This window comes from Coloeus monedula (assembly GCF_965178545.1).
Source record: "Coloeus monedula genome assembly, chromosome: 6".
Classification (NCBI taxonomy): Eukaryota; Metazoa; Chordata; class Aves; order Passeriformes; family Corvidae; genus Coloeus; species Coloeus monedula.
The window spans coordinates 26,600,527-26,617,168 of record NC_138786.1 but is presented as its reverse complement, the minus strand read 5'-3'; the positions used below and the strand labels follow the sequence as shown (position 1 = coordinate 26,617,168).

Genomic DNA, 16,642 nt, shown 5'->3' with positions numbered 1-16,642 from the left:
ATAGTGCTAAATTGTTTTGCTTCATTAATGTTGATCCCTAAAAGAAAAAGAAAGCTGTCAGTTACATTTTTGTTTTATATTTAAAATTATGAAGAAGGAACTTCTTAAATAAAAGCTGAAATTCAGAAATTCGTATTTTGCAAATCATTGCCAATATCATGTGAGTCCTAGGCCTACTTTTCCTTTGATTAATTTTGCAGAAGGAAAAACATCACTTTATCTTGCTTGGGTCCTGGTTTGTTATGAAGCATTAAAGTAATGGTTGCTCAAATTATATTGCTTAGCATGAATTTAAATAAATAATGAGTATGTGCTGAAGAATAGCTGGTAAATTTTTAAACTACATTTCTGTAATCTTTGAAACTGGGAGGACCTTTGCCAACCACAGAAGAAATTTTTCAGAAATGTAGTCACCTAAACAATATAAAGATATAAAAACCAGTTTTCTGAGGGGCCTGTTACTTGTAGGCAGTCCATGCAAGCAACACAGGGTTTCCGCTACCCTCTAAAACAACCCTTGAAGCTCTTAACTGCTAAGTTGCACATCTTAGAATGAGTGGAATAACAGTTTTTATTTAATTGCTGGCTAAGTCAGGAACTATTCTGCCTGAAGTCTGCTGGGACAGCTGGCCCCAAAGCAGATATCCAGCATATATGAATTCAGTTCAAGTTGTTGAGTTTTGACAAAGCTACAGCAAGTACACTGCAGAAGTGGAGTGGAGTGTATAGTAAGTTGGTTAATTTCTCTTCTGAACAGATGACACATCCAGTTTTAGTGCATTCTCAGCCTGTGCTGCTTTATTGCTAAAAAAATTTGTATACAGGTGCAGAGTTTCCAGGTTCATTTTTAAACAGTTCCTCTTTACAGTGTCAAAAGAATAAAATCTTATCTTGAAATCCTCAAAGATGCATAGATATAAAAGCAAGCTGCCTTTTGGAAAAACATCAGAATTTGCAGGGAGACATTCTTTCACTGTTACCATGTAAAACATGTGCAATGGGAGTACACAGTTCATAGTCACACCAATAATTTCCTCCACTAATCCATGCAAGAATGCTATCAGAAGTTCAGTATAAGTATTATTTAGCCTATTATTAAGTACTAAGGTAATTTTTAGGAATTTATACCTAATACTTCTCCTTTGCTGTTACATTTTTCAAAAGGAAGATAACTTCATTGACATCCTGAAGTAGTTTATTCCCCCAGTTATAGTGAAGGGAAATACAAAGGATACAATGGCTTACTCATTACAAAAAAAAATATTCAATGAACTTTAAAACCATGCATAGTGCTCTAAAGAATTAAGAATGACCATGGTTAACCGCTGGGCTGAATTTGTCTTACAAATTTTCTTGCTGCTTGAAGAAGTTGGCTCAAAGACTTTCATTCAGTCTAACTTGTGATACCACAGAGTGGTTCTTTTCTTATAATACTCCTATCTTCATTTGGCAATTCTTACATATCTAAAAAATGCATTCATGGGAAAAAACACAACTCCCGTTCTAAACCCAAAACACGGTGCTTTATGAATGGTTGGCTATGAAGTATGAACAGGAGTTAACTTGACACACCTTCTCTTCCTCCAAGACACTTCTTTCTATTTAAGAGAGGACTCAGCCTCTGTACATGGAGAAGTGTTCTGCACAAGTTAAGCCCACTTACAAAATTAAGCTAAGCTACAAGTATGAAATTCTGCAATAACAAGCTAGTATTCTACATGTTTAATTACAAGTTTGAACTTGGAAAAGTATTAGTGATGTAGGCTATGCCACACATTCTCTTATTTTGAAACTGCCAGCAGAAATTGACTGCATTATCCACTAAGAGACTTGAATTACAGAGAACACACTAATTTACAGAAAGATGGCACCCAAATTCCCTTTTATTTAGTAAGTGAAATAAAGCAAAAAGACAATTGCAACCTCTGTTGCAGAAGATAAAGACCTTCAGTGATCAAGTCTCATTTTCTGTTTTTAAAAATCTCTTAAAAGAACTTAAAAAATATACAAGATTACCAGTATTTTCAGGTTCATTCCTGCGGATACCATTATTGCTGGCTGGTACCAGTATGCTTCAGTACAGCTGCCTATGTGGCTAGAGTTACCTGAAAATACTGTCTATTAAAAAGCTATTCAACACCTGAAAAATATGTACTGTGCTTATTAATTTCAGTCTTCTCCAAATAATTTCTCTCACCACACTCAAGCTTATTTATTACCTACTGTCTGGCAAATACTACACTCAATTTGTTGGCTTGGGTTTTGGGGTGATCTTTTTGTGTTGTTCTGTGGGTTTGTTTTTTTCCTTTCCCACCAGTCGCTCCCCGTGCACCGTGTAAGAAACTCTGCACCCTTTTTCCTTGCTACAGCTGCAGCAGGTGAGAAACCTCATCTCGCCTCTAAATATGCTCAGTTCATGCCCTGCTTTTTACATGCTCAGGACAGTGATATGAACCAGACAAGAAGTTATAAAGGCGAGTTCTGCTGATCCTGGTTCCTGATTTACAGTTTTGGTGCCATGCTTCTGTCCCTATCTATACATTCTGCCCCCTTCTCTAAGAGGCAGCACATTCTCTAAAAAAACCCGAAATTTGAGAATCAAAGCAGGAAGTTCAAGCTATTGGTATATTAATTCCTATTGCTTCATTATGTATAAATGCATATCTCAATTTACTGGTAATAACTACATTACACTAGACATTTTGAATCATGCATAATTAGAATACTAGCGCTAATATTTGGTTTGTGGGCCTGTGCCGCGTTCCTTCAGTTTCTCCATGCAGTTCTTCATGCCTAAAGCATTACAAACTACCTGCCTTTTATTTGACCTGCAAACACGCTCATTTGGAGGGGAAGTGGAGAGAAGCAGACAGGATTTACATAGGACACACTGAACAGAAAGTAACCTTCTACCTTTAACTTTAGATGGGGTAAAGTCTTGGCAATCTGTCTATATTATAACCCAGTACATAGGCTCAGAGACAGAAACACGCTCTGCTGACATGAACACTGACACTCTCTAAAACGCAGGAGGAAGTGCAGAGACTGAAAGGGAACAGACATCAGAATCCATGGTTAGTGTTCTGCACTGTTGAACAAGACACCCCGGTTCAACCGTTGGCTTTTGTGTACCAGTCAAGTGCTACAGGGGGAAAACGCTGGATTGTTCCATGAAAGAAATCCAGTGGAATCTAACTTGAACTGCCATTCTGCAGCTCTGTACCTGACCTGCAAGCAGTATTATTAGTTTTGGAGGAAGACCAGCCAGTTTCCTAAGGATGCAAGAAGCAGTAATTTCTATGATTCGTTATACATCAAAAATTGTTCTATCTTCAGTAATTTTTCCTTTTCTGCCCAAAAAAACCAGACTGCCACCTCTTGACAATGTAATCCTCGTGTAAAGTGTCAGTGTCCTCAAGCTCAGTATAATTTTTTCTCACTCACTATCAAGAAGTCTTTGCAAGATTTTCTGTTTTCTCCTAAATTTGACAATTACCCTCAGTTTCAGAAGGCACAATTCCCAACACAAGTACTGGCTAGACCTTCAGCAGCAGCACTACTGGATATACAAACAGCATGTATTTGTATCATCTGGGTTTAGTACTGCTAAAGAAGGAATGTCCATACTGGTCATTACACCTTTGACATCCCACAGCAAGTGTGGTAGCGCCTAACACTTCCACTTAGGTTTAGAAGCTGTTAAATCAAGAAGGTTGAAGCAGAAGTCATGCCATAGTACAAGAGCTGAAAGGCAAAGGGATTCCTTTTGTTGCTGTGAATAGTAATTTCTAGTCTAGCAGCCCATTACCAAAAGCCTGAACTGGGAAGTATATGCAGATAGCTTGCCTGGCTACATCAGGCTTTATTTCCTCCCCTCTTTTCTGAATGGATATATCCTTGAAGAATTCCATTCAGCCACAAAGTTCATACTTCTGAAGCATGAACATGACTTTGTTTTCATTATAATTTCATTATTATGTAAATGTACTTGCTGACCACAGACCAAGGTAAATTCATAATTTCTCTAATGTAATCAGAGAGCAATCAAATTAAGGTCCCCTATGGCCAGCTTCCAATTTTATCAGAAATTCAATAGTTGGAATTTAAGCTGATTACAGCCTTTCAGATCAATTAGCTTTTCATATGCATATTACATATTAGCCAACACTTAATTTAGACATTCTCACACTTATCCTGTTACTTATACTGTAGAAATGCTCACAGCCCTCACAGCTCCATTATCAATTTATGAAGATCCAAAGTGCTTCACCCCCATGCTTTAAAAACACAAGAAGCTTCCAGTAAGCTCAAAGTCACAGTCTAAATTGCTTCAGCTTTCCGGAAGAAATCCAGCCAGATTGATTTAAACCTGTGATCACATAATTCTGCTTAGAATACATTACTATCTGTTGGGGGGCATACTGTGTCTATATAGACTAGGTATCTACACTGGAAAGTGTCAACTAGGAACAGTTTAGAACTCCTGTGGCTCTTTTATGCAACCCTTTGAAAGCAAATAATTTGTTGGGTGCAGATCTACAGTACTTCTGCAAAATTTCAGGCATCAACTGAAATCAATTATGGTCTGAAACAGTGTTTAGCAAAGTTGAGATTATTTTCTGCTGTAACATCGTTAGAATTCTACAGTTGTGCTTGGCATCTACAGATGTTTTGAGTGTCAAGTGCTCTCAAATTTTTTTATTTATTTTTATTTATTTAAAGACTATCTCAGATTGGTCTTTATAAACAAAGAAAAAAGAAAGTACTTCCCACAACAAAAGCTTCTAACTTTAGAATCAGGTTCTCTTCACAGCACGTTATTTGGAAAGGTTTAGTTTCTCAGAGAAACAGAGCAAGTGCTAGGCTACAGAAAAAGAAAAAAATTACAGGGAAACTTCAGCTATCCTTTCAAAAAGAACTGTCTGCCCTTCCCCCAGCACTCACTGACAGTGCTTCAAACACGTGGCAAAGCTAATTTTTCTTTTTTTAATATATATATCAAGTTCATTAACTTAGTATTCAAGTGCCAAATTCCCTCCAATGAGAGGAACATAAGAAGAATTCACCCTTCTTCTCGGGAAGACTCTTCACACAACTCCCTGCAGCACAGAGCGCCACAAACTTATTTGGTTATTACCCACTTACCCTACTGTACAGTCTTGCTAATGCAAGTTATTTACTATCACATGCAAAACAGTTATTGCTACTAAAGTTCTATTTTCTTATTAAATCATCTTATGGCTTTGTTTGCATCAGGGATTCTTCCCCCTACATACTGTGCTATTTTGCATTCCAGTTTCAGAGGTATTTTTCAATTGATTCTCCCAAGCACTAAACTACTTTATTCAATGGTACAGCTACGTCCATTTAGAATCGAACCTGACTGTTAGCACAGGTCCCCCAGAGCTCTGCTGTAAATGGCCCACCTGTCCAATTTTCTCAGAAATTTAGTAGATGCAGAGGGTTGTTTGGTTGGTTTTGTTGGGGTTTTTTTTCCCTGTTACATACATTAACTCTGCCTGGATTACTGTCATTGCACGAAGTACATGCTTCTTGATTAATTACTTTAAAAGATATATTGTACCAAAATTACAAAACCAAGCTACCCATTCCCTCCCGCCCCCCCTAATGGCCATTTACAGGCAGGTCTCAGGAAAAAAAGATGCAGTATCCTCTCTAAGCTGAAAGAGAGAAATGGGTGAAGAGCAGCACTGGCGCCAAATAAAAGACTTATTCCTAGGAAATCAGAGGATGCCATCCACAGAGCAATGCACATCTCAAGAATCATACCAGTCTCCTATTTGACCAGTCCAAGCTGCCCATTGAGTGCTAAATCATTTTCACTTCCCCGGTCTAAACCTTCCTTCTGAAAAAAGCAGAGGGAGAGACAGAAATCATTAAAATTGAGCTTAGGGCTGGAAAGCAAAACTGGAAGTTACCTAAAATATAAGATATTTAATTCTCAATAATACAGGGGTGGGGAATCTCTGATCCATTGGCTAGAGACAGCCTGCTGCACGGATACAGTCTGTAACATCATTTTTCAACAGCCTTTGACCTTATCATATTCTCTCTTATTAAGATGTATGTAAATGCAGGATCCACCAAAGTTTTTCTAAGATTCGATAGGACTTCAGCCAAAAAAGGTTCCCCATTCCTGCAATAATGGATAAAAGTCTTCTATGCATAATTAGCACATCACATTTTGCAACTATTAACTTATCACACAATGAGGGCAATGTTTTACTAGCTATAATAATCATATAGTTCGATCTGAAAAAAGAAAAGATTACTTGACAGACTGTGTAAATGACCTAAGGTAACAGAGATGTGTACAGAATGCACACAAACTCCTTAGCATGTTCATACTTTTTTGAGTATTATCACAGGACAGGTAATAAATGGTTCAATAAAATTGAAAATGAAGAAAACACCAACAAAGATTAAAAAGAAAAGAATCCCACTGATAGAGATGAGAATTATGGATGCTTGCATACTCTAGCATACTACTGCAGTTGGACAGACAGACAAATATCAAAAAGTCAACTATGATTCTATGAAGCTCATTAAGTGAATGAGTTCCATTTCTAAGGATAGCATTGCCATTGTCAAAGGGAGGATACTGCATGTTTAGACCATGTTTGTGACATTTCTATTGTATCCTTTCTAGTGTTAATTACATTATCATCACTGTTTACTAATAAATTTGTCACTCTGAAATTGTAAAAATACTACTAGGCTCATGCACTGATCCTAACATGGCACTACAGTTTGCTACAAAGCACTAATGCTTATGGAACTATACACATCTCAAAATGGAAGACATTGGTGATTTTGTTGTTTTCAAACAACTTGTAACATCATTTTGTCCACAAGTATTAAAATATATATATGTATATATATATATGATCTATTGCACATGCCCCTTTTTTTTTGTAATCTTTCACATGGGAAGATTTCCAACCAACATAAAGAAAAAGCGGCGCAAGAAATAGTAAATGAGATGAAGAGCATCTCCTAACACAGCAGTTCTTTGAAGGTGCTGGCCAGGAAGGTACAGCAATGGGGGTCTTCTGGGCATGCACTGTTGGAGTATTACTTCCAGGAAAGCCACAGATCCTTAACCTAATGAAATCCTGGTGTTCTAAAACTAAACTTGAAAACTAATGCTGCTATGCTGTCATGAATAGGAGTCAAGAAAAAAAATCAGTAATTCTACTTTTTTTCTTACAATGCGGGGTTACAGAATATTGAGGATTATTCCTACAGAGAAAAAAAATAAAGATCTTAGATAATCAGCTCTCTTGTCAGACAAATTCATAATTTTTGTACATGTCCACAGAAAACAAAAATACCTTCCTGTCTCTTATGTATTTTGTCATCAAGCTATGCAAGAAACAACTGCTATCTTTAACATCAGAAGTCTAAGTATGGGCAGAAGGAAGAAAAGAAAATTCCCAGATCTAAAATCAGACATTTCTTATACCACATACTTCCCAACCTCGTGTAATCCTATGACATTGACAGTATTTTCCATCACTTAGAGATGGATCCTGCTTCTACAGACATCTCCATTAAATCCTATTGGCTTCAACATACAGAGGCCCTAAAAGGAAGTGTGCTTTTCTAGTTGCCTCCAATGCCAGAAAGTTCAGACCATATTCAGCAAAGAAATCCTAAGTTCTTAGAAGAAGTCAGGCCAAGCTGGTGGTGCCTCATCAAGATCAATGTTGTCACACAAGCTCTTATCACACAGCTCATCACAATGTTACACACAATTTTAGAGCACCTCTCTGCTCATTACAGTTGGCATTACTTTTATACACAGTGTCCTGCCCACCACTCTTAAGCTTATGTGACTGCTCTTTGCTTCATGGAAACAAAAAAAGGGTAAAGCTGTCATTGAATCTTAGTGTTACAAAACAAGTCTAAACACAGACATTACTTTGAGGATTAGGATCAACATCAATACTTGGCCTCATTCCGCTACGGAACTTGGTCTCATAAAATGTCACCACATTTTAGATATTAGAATGCTGCCCTGGCAATCTATCACTAAGATTTAAGAAGGATTTCAGTTGTTTGCTTTTTCAGCCATTTTCAGGCTGTCTGACTCTCTCCAGCAGTTTTCTAAAAGGAAAAACAGAACAAAACAAGAAATCTAGAACTCCTCCCCAACCATTTTAGTATCTCCCATATTTTAAGCTAGCAAATCACATTTTCTAAATCACAAGCTTGGAATAAGGTGCAGTAAGAAGAGTTTCAGATTTGAGGTGGAATATAATACATATCCCAGTTCTGGTAGTTTTTTGCCAAAAAATCTTATTTGTTATAGATAATCCCATAGCAGGGAGCACACAAACAATATATACTTCTATCTCAGAATGACAGAAAACATCCTATATAATCACGAATTATGTAGACAAAGAACCTTGTGTAAACATAAGAACAACCAGATTGTGCCTTAGTTTGGGAAGGAATAAGAAGAGCCAGAAAAAAGACTGTACTAAGTATTTCTGCTCTCAACTCACCCCTCTTACATAGCTAACGTTCCATTCTCTTGGGCCTATTTCTACCTAGATGATGGAAACATACAGGTCCTCTCAGTTCTCAGTCATGAAAGAATCAAAAAGCTGACTCCATCAGCAGTAGGAAAAGCTGAATTTGTGTCGAGGAAGCCAGGTGGATAAACTGCAACTTTACAGCTCTGGTCTCTTCCATCCCATCAGAAGTTAATTTCTACAATAAAGAAGTTCTGCCCATCATCTCTTCGACTGTAGAATGGTCTTGTTCCTTTTGATGCTAAGGATTCATAAAAAGCCAAAGGAAGGGAATGATTCAATGCAAACCTAGTCATTATCCTGCTATCCCAAAGGCCTTCAAAGCTTACTTTTTCTTTGCTAAAAATGAAATGGTGCAGAGTAATTTCTTCTTCAGGTGAAAGCTCTTCATATCCTGCACTTACATAGGTTCACACATGCAAATACACATTTTGATCACAGACTGGGATACACAGTATAGACAAGGTGATTCTGCATTTGTTCTTGTGCATTAGCTGCTTTACGTGAGTTGACACCTATCTACAAAGTCAAGCCTGGGACCTGGACTAGAAAATATCTGTATGAGATGACCCTAGTTGTTTGGTAAGTTTCTTCCTCATGTCAGAGAAGAAAATGTTCGGATTTTCCTGTTGCAACTTTTCATATATATCAGGTCAGTCTGACACAGCAATGCATGCAGACACTTTATCTGCTAGGAATTCCAATTTGACACAGCAAGTACTTAACCCTCCTAAAATTAAGAAGGAAATATCAGTGAAAAACACCAGCTTCCACTTGCATCTGATTACAAAATATTTTTCATTTTAAAACAGAATGCAGAAAGCTGAATGAAGAGCTGGCACAGAAGACATTTTTCAGAAAACAAATGCTGATTTCTGTTACTCTGCTTTTGAGTTTTGATAAAACAGTGGGCTCCTTCTGTGGGGGAAGTCATCTGGTGAATCAAATGTTTGGTGAGACGATTCAAACAGGAAGCGGACAGATCTTTGTTCGTTCAGCTCCATGGAAGTGAAGGACGGATTTTGCTTGCTAGAAGGGAAACACTTTATAGCCTTTGAGCAAGTAAGAGGACCACCTTCTTGAATGTCAGGAGAGGATCTGGAATCCCAAATTAAAAAAACAGGAAAGGTAGTTTAGGAATTAGAATTAAATACATTGAACATTAAAATGCCCACCAGCTCACTACTTTAAAAGCCTGACTCTAATGGATAAAATCATCTGGTTTCACAAATTGCAGTAATCCCTTGGCCTGTAAGATTCTATATCTAACTTTAGATGTCCATAAGCTGGCTAAGGAAATACTTCAGAAATGCTGAACTGTACACTTACTCAGAAGCAATGCATCTAAAAATACACCACTGTTAATTAGCTGTGGGGTTTCAGCTGTGTCTCCAACACAGAGCATGACCACGACGCGGTAGCAGCGGAGTGCACATGGCAGAGAGGGCGGACCCTGCTCTAGCAGGTCACAGTTCAAAGAGACGTCATAAACTATCACCTAACTAATTATCAAACTGCCAGTGCTGTAGAGGAAAAGAGCACTTATGACAGTTTTAAGATCACATACATTTGCTTCCTACTTTTACTCATTTCTCCCCACTTATCCACAGCCTGGCCTTCCACCAGTGACACTCGCCTGGTATTACCTAGTCAGAGCAGCTGTTAAGACATGGTATTTTTGCATTAAGTTGGAAGCTAGCATGGGTGCACTCCTGCACAGCTAGTGCCAGAAGTGTTTATTACCATTCTCCTGCGCTAAAATAAGAGATGCAACATAGACCAAAAAAGGGAAAAACAAGAATTTAAAAAAAAATTCTTTCTCATATACAAGAACATGAGAATAACTAACCTCTTCCTCTCTTTTCCCTGTCTATATTTATCTTATTTTAATTACCTTAACCATTCAGTTGATCAAGTTCAGAAATAGTCTTTCAGTGACAATTTTCAGCTCCTTTGTTAGAAGCAGTGAGTAGACCACGAAAATGGAAATATAGTACATGTCACTACTGATATCTCTTGAGTCACTCAAGTATTTCAGTTGACCATTGGGTTGACCATCCATGCTCAGACTGTTGGGAATGTCTTATTCTCATGAAGGTGTGGAAAAACAGACCTGAAGAGCTGCAATAAAACATGCCAAAGGTTTGTGACAGAGCTGAGAACAGAATATAGCCCTTTGCTGCACACCTTAACTACCACAATATCTTTATTTCATTCACTGGGAAAAAATAAATCAAAACTACAGAAGTTTATTGTAGTCCTTAGAAATTTTGAATGTACTTTTTTCTATTTGATAATTTACATTTGGTTATTTTATCATTCTTCCAATCCTATCATTTAACAAGTAACACTTTTAAGACAACAATTCCAAGTTAATACAATGACACAATTTGTCTTAGCAAAGCAAATGACATCATAGAATAGGGATTTCACAACTTTCAAAGCATTTATTCTTGTTAGAATATATAACAGTCAAAGCAATGTTTCTTTAAGGTGAAGCCTAAGCTGAAAGCTGACACTGGTAGAAACATTCCAGTTCTCCGAAAGCATGCTACAAAAAATTTAAATCTCAATGACAGATTTCTTTGGTCATGGAAAAGTGAACTAAATTAGCTGACAAACTTGATAATTTTAGTACCTTATATTTAGTACATCAATAACCTTACAACTGTACTCACCATTATTTCTGATTATTCCACATCTTCTTCAGTGAGCTTAGAGAGAAAGAGATGAATAAACAAAATTAAATTTGCATCTAGAAAGCTACTCAGATCATACATAATTATCTGCACAAGACACAGAAGATCACCTGTACCTTCCATGAACTAGTTAAGATTTTTAGACTCCCTATATAAAACATGCTGATGCTATTTTTCAAATTATCAGATGCACCCCCTCCTTTAGTTTAAATCAAGCAAATTAGACCCAAGTGTGGAAGACGCAGGACACATAAATTTTCACTAAGAGCAGGCACACATTTCAGTTTCATGGGAACTGGGATGGACACATATTCAGTCTCCAGTAAGGCAAGAAACTCTTTCACATTAGTAACAAACTACTGTAGCGAGGATGCCGAGCTGACAACCTAACTGGAAGAATAAGGGATTGCTATAAGCAGAACTATCTCATCACACAAAACTTAAATTATTCAAAATTCCCAGTATCCTCAGCAAAGTATTATTAGCTTCCACACTCCTGCACAACACCGCACCTGGACCTTCAGAAAATCCCCAGTCATCAGACAATCCCTATTTCAGGGTAGTTACTCCATTCCCATGTTGTCAGTTCTGACCCTTCCTACTCAAATTTTCCCTCAAGAACCAGCCAAGCACTATGTGAGTTTGAGAGATTCAGGAACCAACAGCAAATGCTTCACAAAAGAATTAACTTGAAAAGGAACGGTTACCAGGAGCTCTCCTAAACTGCCTTGTCAGAATAGAAACCACATAACAGAAACCAATCCAATCTTTGAAAAGCTGGGTCTTCTTTCATTTATTCTAAAACTATGAATTAACTAAACACTAAACTAAGTCTTATTAAAAGAAGAAAGCAGCTGGTGACATTTAAAGCAACTCAAGCAAAGGAATGGTTCATCCAACACTGAAATACAGTTAGCTTTACCCTACTTTTTTTAATTTTAACAAGTTCACTGACTTTGAATGTCCCAGTTTTTAACTACTCTGCTTGATACACTTTCTAGCTGACTTTAATCAGCTAGATTACATGAGCACAGAGTTCACAGGAGCCCAACAAAACTTGCAAACGCAACTGGATACACATCAACGTTATTGAAAATTAGCAGGCACTGACACTGATGGTGACACTATCAACTCTTCAGATAACAGCTAGTGGACATTACAAAGAAAAAAAATACTACTGCTCTTGTTTCATACCTTACTGAACATACAATCAATTGATGTGGAGCAAGAAATAACTGTGAAAGCTCAAAACTGCCTACATCCACAGACTCCTTCTTCGTTAAGAATTCAGAAAATATTATTTCTATTAAGTCTTGACCTATTGCCCATTTATTTTTTTTGCTCCACCATAACTAAAGATTAGTTTTCATGAACTTTAAATCTCACATTCAGATAGGTGCCTGTATCCAAGGAAGTTTGCTAACTTCAGGAATTCCAAAGCCAAAGAGATGAAGAAATATCTCACAAATAAATTTACTAGCAAATTTGCAATATTTTGCAATAATATTCTCATATATATTATATATAAATATTGCAATTCTTCTCATATATATTAACATATTCTATTACCAATCCACCAGTGGGGCAAAAAAAACCCCAAAAAGTCAGTGTTCTGACATAATCTGCACACTGGAATTGGAGAGTATACTAAAATAACAGTGTACAGCTATACAACCAACTTTCACTCCACCCCCCACGCTCTGTTTTAAGGTACAAGAAAAACTCATATCCATCAGATTTGGCTTTCCAAAATACTATATTTGCCTCTCACACAGACACAAATGCTCCAGGGATAAGCAGAATTAAGAGGACTCAAGAAGATGACTCCTCTTCTCTTGCCTAGAGCCTGAGAAGTATGAGGAAGTGAGGAACTAAAGATCTAGAAACAGATTTATACACAAAGACCAAAACACAAAAAGTTGAAAGTATAGTGGAGACCTATGGAGATAGGGAAAGCAAAATTAGCCCTACACATCACAAGTCCACTAAGGTTTTTCCTATGGCTTAAAAACTGCCAAATTTAACCTGGAAAGTGGACAATGACAAATACTTAAATTATAAACAGAAAATACAATAGAAAGTAGGTTACAGTCTTAGCTGCCTTCATGCTCTTTTTGCTTTCTAGGCAACTTTGAAACTGCATCTAAATCCAAGCTACAAGGTGAGGGTGAGAACTTGTAAGGCAAAGTCTAAGACTGGTGTGACTGGAGAAAGAATGGGAGTGCCTGAGTTGGAGGCACCAAATAGAACACTGAGCAGGAACTGGGCTCTAAGAGGCTTAGTTAGCAGCACCCAGGTTAGTAGGTCACATCCCCCTGCCACTTCAGAAGACACCCAGATCTGGAGACAAAGAACACTGATAATCCACAGAGTCAGGACAGTGTAGGGCCACAGGCCAATGGCACCTCCAAAAGGGTAAACAAAGGCACATCTGAAGCCTACAATGGCTGCCAGCCTAGGAAGAGGCCAGGAGACAGTAAGGACCTGTCAGCTGATGTCCCTTGTCAACACAGCCTGCCAGTTTGCTGGATCCATAGCACCCTGCTATGGTGCTTGGCTGCTGTAGAGGCATCTCAGGCACCGCACACATTCTGCCTGAATTTTTTATTTCACTCTGTATTTTTAAATAAAACCTCTTTCCTCTTCTACCAGGTTTTCAATGCACATCTACTACATTGCTGGTACAATATTGTAACAGTACTTCCTACTGCAGCACAGAAAACAGGGGAAACTGCTTAAAAATGAGCTTTTAATTCTGCCATACACACACTGTAGGAATGTGCTGTAGGAATACTGTTCAGGCAAAGAAACGACCCTTCTTCCACATTCTATTTTAGAAAAAGCCTTTTTTTCCCCCAATCCTCCGAAGACTGTGCAAGCCTTGCTTCTTGCACTCACATAACCTCTAGCATGTCAGGACTGGTTTCAAACACTGCTCCTTCTCTAATTTTTAAGAATGAACGTGGGAGGTGTTCAAGTGATACTCCAGACTCTTCACATACTCTGTTGGGATTTTTTAGCTTTGGCTGGCCCACAACTTTTGACACCCCTGAATAGAGGTGACCATCATGAGATGCATAGCCTGTTCATGCAAATTTCCACACTGCAGACTCACAGCACTGTGGGCAAGATTGTAAAGCAATGCATATTGATTTGACATATACCAGAGCAACAGGAAATTCTGATTTTATTTTTTTAAGATACTACTTCTCACAGCTCTTGTGCATTGAAAGCAATTAAGAATAAATATTAATCCAAATCAATTTCTTACTGCTAAAGTAGTGTACAACTTCACACAAAAGCAAGCTGATTGCTCATTATTCTTTTAATGATAATATAAAGCAGAATTACCTTCGTATGTAGTATGCCGAAGACAAATCCCCTGGCATATTTTAAAAATTCACACAAAGACATGTGTAAGTAGGAATATTCATCAGTAGCAGCATACTGTGCCTTAACATTACGTTGCTCCTAAGCTGCTATTACTGTTACTACATGAGTAATGTAGCACATGAAAATCAGTAAAATGTTCCTTAGGAAATTTTTCTCCTAAGTAGCTCCTGCTTGCAGAACTAATCCTGACAGTACTCGTATATAATATAATATATATAAATATATAATATAATGCTTGCATTTATTTTCAGTTATTTCACCAGTTACAAACAGCTACTTCATTATTAGGTCATGTGTGCTAACACACCATATTTTCACAAAATCTAAAGCTGTACTTTTCATTTAACCACTTCAACTTTTTTCTTTTACCTGACATACAGATTGAAAATGCAGTCACAATTCTATCATGAACTCGAGATTTTAAGAACAAATATAGAACACAAGGAATCTCATGCTAGTGGCACTAATTCTTTTGTTTTCACTAAGTGTCGATTCCGACCCCCGTTTTTTTTTTCCGAATTTAAACTAAGTACTATTCCCTAGTACAAAATACCACGGACAATTTTGAAGAATTCAGGGCATACCTGGCCTGCATGGTACTAACCCGAAAAGAAGAGATAGTGGGTTTAGCAGTAGTTTCAGCTGTTTCATGGTGTGTTAAATTCTTTTTACCTTATTATCAACGATCACATGAATTTATAAGGCTAAACCAAATTCCACTATAGTCTCTCCACTTTCCATAGGACTTGTTTTGCAGGGTAGATTATTTGTATGTTCTGGCTTTGTCAAACAACTCGGAAGCCATTCCCTTTGTGCACTCCTGTGTCAGCACTACAGACATCATAAAAGGATATAACCATTCAGATTTAACAGAATTCATCCAGCCCACAGATTGCATGAATAATAACGATAACAGCAGCGTAGCTATATTCAGCGTTATGCTTGTAGCCAGAGATGCAAAACCTCATTTCAGATTATACATTTCGGTTTCCCTTGCCCACGTCGCTGCCAGCCGCAGCTGTTCCCAGTCGGCTGCGGGGTATCGCTGTGCAGGGAACAGGCTCTCCCGCTCGGCCATCTGCTGCAGCCCGGCGCTGGAGCGGCAGGACGCCCTCGTCCCCAGCTCCGAAGTTGCTGGGACTTTTCAGGGCGCCGGGTGGGTCGGACCGGCCCGGTTCCGGCTCCGGCTCCGGTCCGTCCCCACACGGACACCGTCCCGCTCCTCGTTCAGGGCCGCCGCGGCGAGGGCGGCCAGCCGCTCCCGCCGCTCCGGCCCGGCGCCGCGGGAACGAGCTCGGGCCCAGCCCAGCCACGGGACGGGACGGGAAGGCGGGTGCGCGGGCGCCCCATCCCAGCCCAATCAGGGATCCGGCACCAGGCTCCGGGCTGGACGCAGCCGCTGCTACCGCCGCACTCACCTGAGCGCGGCCGAGGCCGCGGGGCCGCGGCCGGCCCGGCCCCTCCGCCTCCTCCACCCCTCACTCCGCCATCTTCCCCTCCTTCCCCCGGCCTCCCGGCGGGGGCTCGCTGCGCCCGGGCCCGCCCACCCGGTCGCGAGCCTATTGGGTGCCGTGCTGCTGCATCAGCCGTCCGGCTCTGGCGCCGATTGGCCAGCGGCGCCGCCCATCACGGAGGCTGCCCTCCCGCCTCCAAGGCGGCCCTCTCTGATTCGCCCGGGGAGGGCACAGGAAAGGGATTGGCTCGAGCGGCGGGAGCGGGACCGGCGCGGGGCGAGCCCTCCGGTGACCGCCCCGCGGATTTAAAGGGGCCGCTCCAGAAGGGCGGTCTGGAAGGGAAGGGGTAGGGGGACATGGGGTCCCGGTCCAGCGGCCCTGCTGAGCTCACCGAGCAGCGTGGTTGCCCCGGAAGGCGGCCTTCAGTCATTCTGCCGGGTTTGTGTCATCCGCAAAAATAATTTAAAATTTTTTTTAGCAGCAGTAATTTTGCACTTAAAGCTGACGGGTGGATGTACTGAAGAGTGTGAAGAGG

At 39.6% G+C, this 16,642-nt stretch overlaps 1 long non-coding RNA gene across 1 annotated transcript; it reads right to left on the bottom strand.

Annotated features, from left to right (window-relative positions):
* Positions 1 to 770: 770 nt before the first annotated feature.
* On the bottom strand, positions 771 to 11,349 carry LOC309574681. The gene is made up of 3 exons (XR_014226548.1): positions 11,240 to 11,349; positions 10,456 to 10,682; positions 771 to 9,659 (listed from the first exon to the last, which is right to left on the bottom strand). It is a non-coding gene; the product is annotated as an uncharacterized lncRNA (long non-coding RNA).
* Positions 11,350 to 16,642: the final 5,293 nt, after the last annotated feature.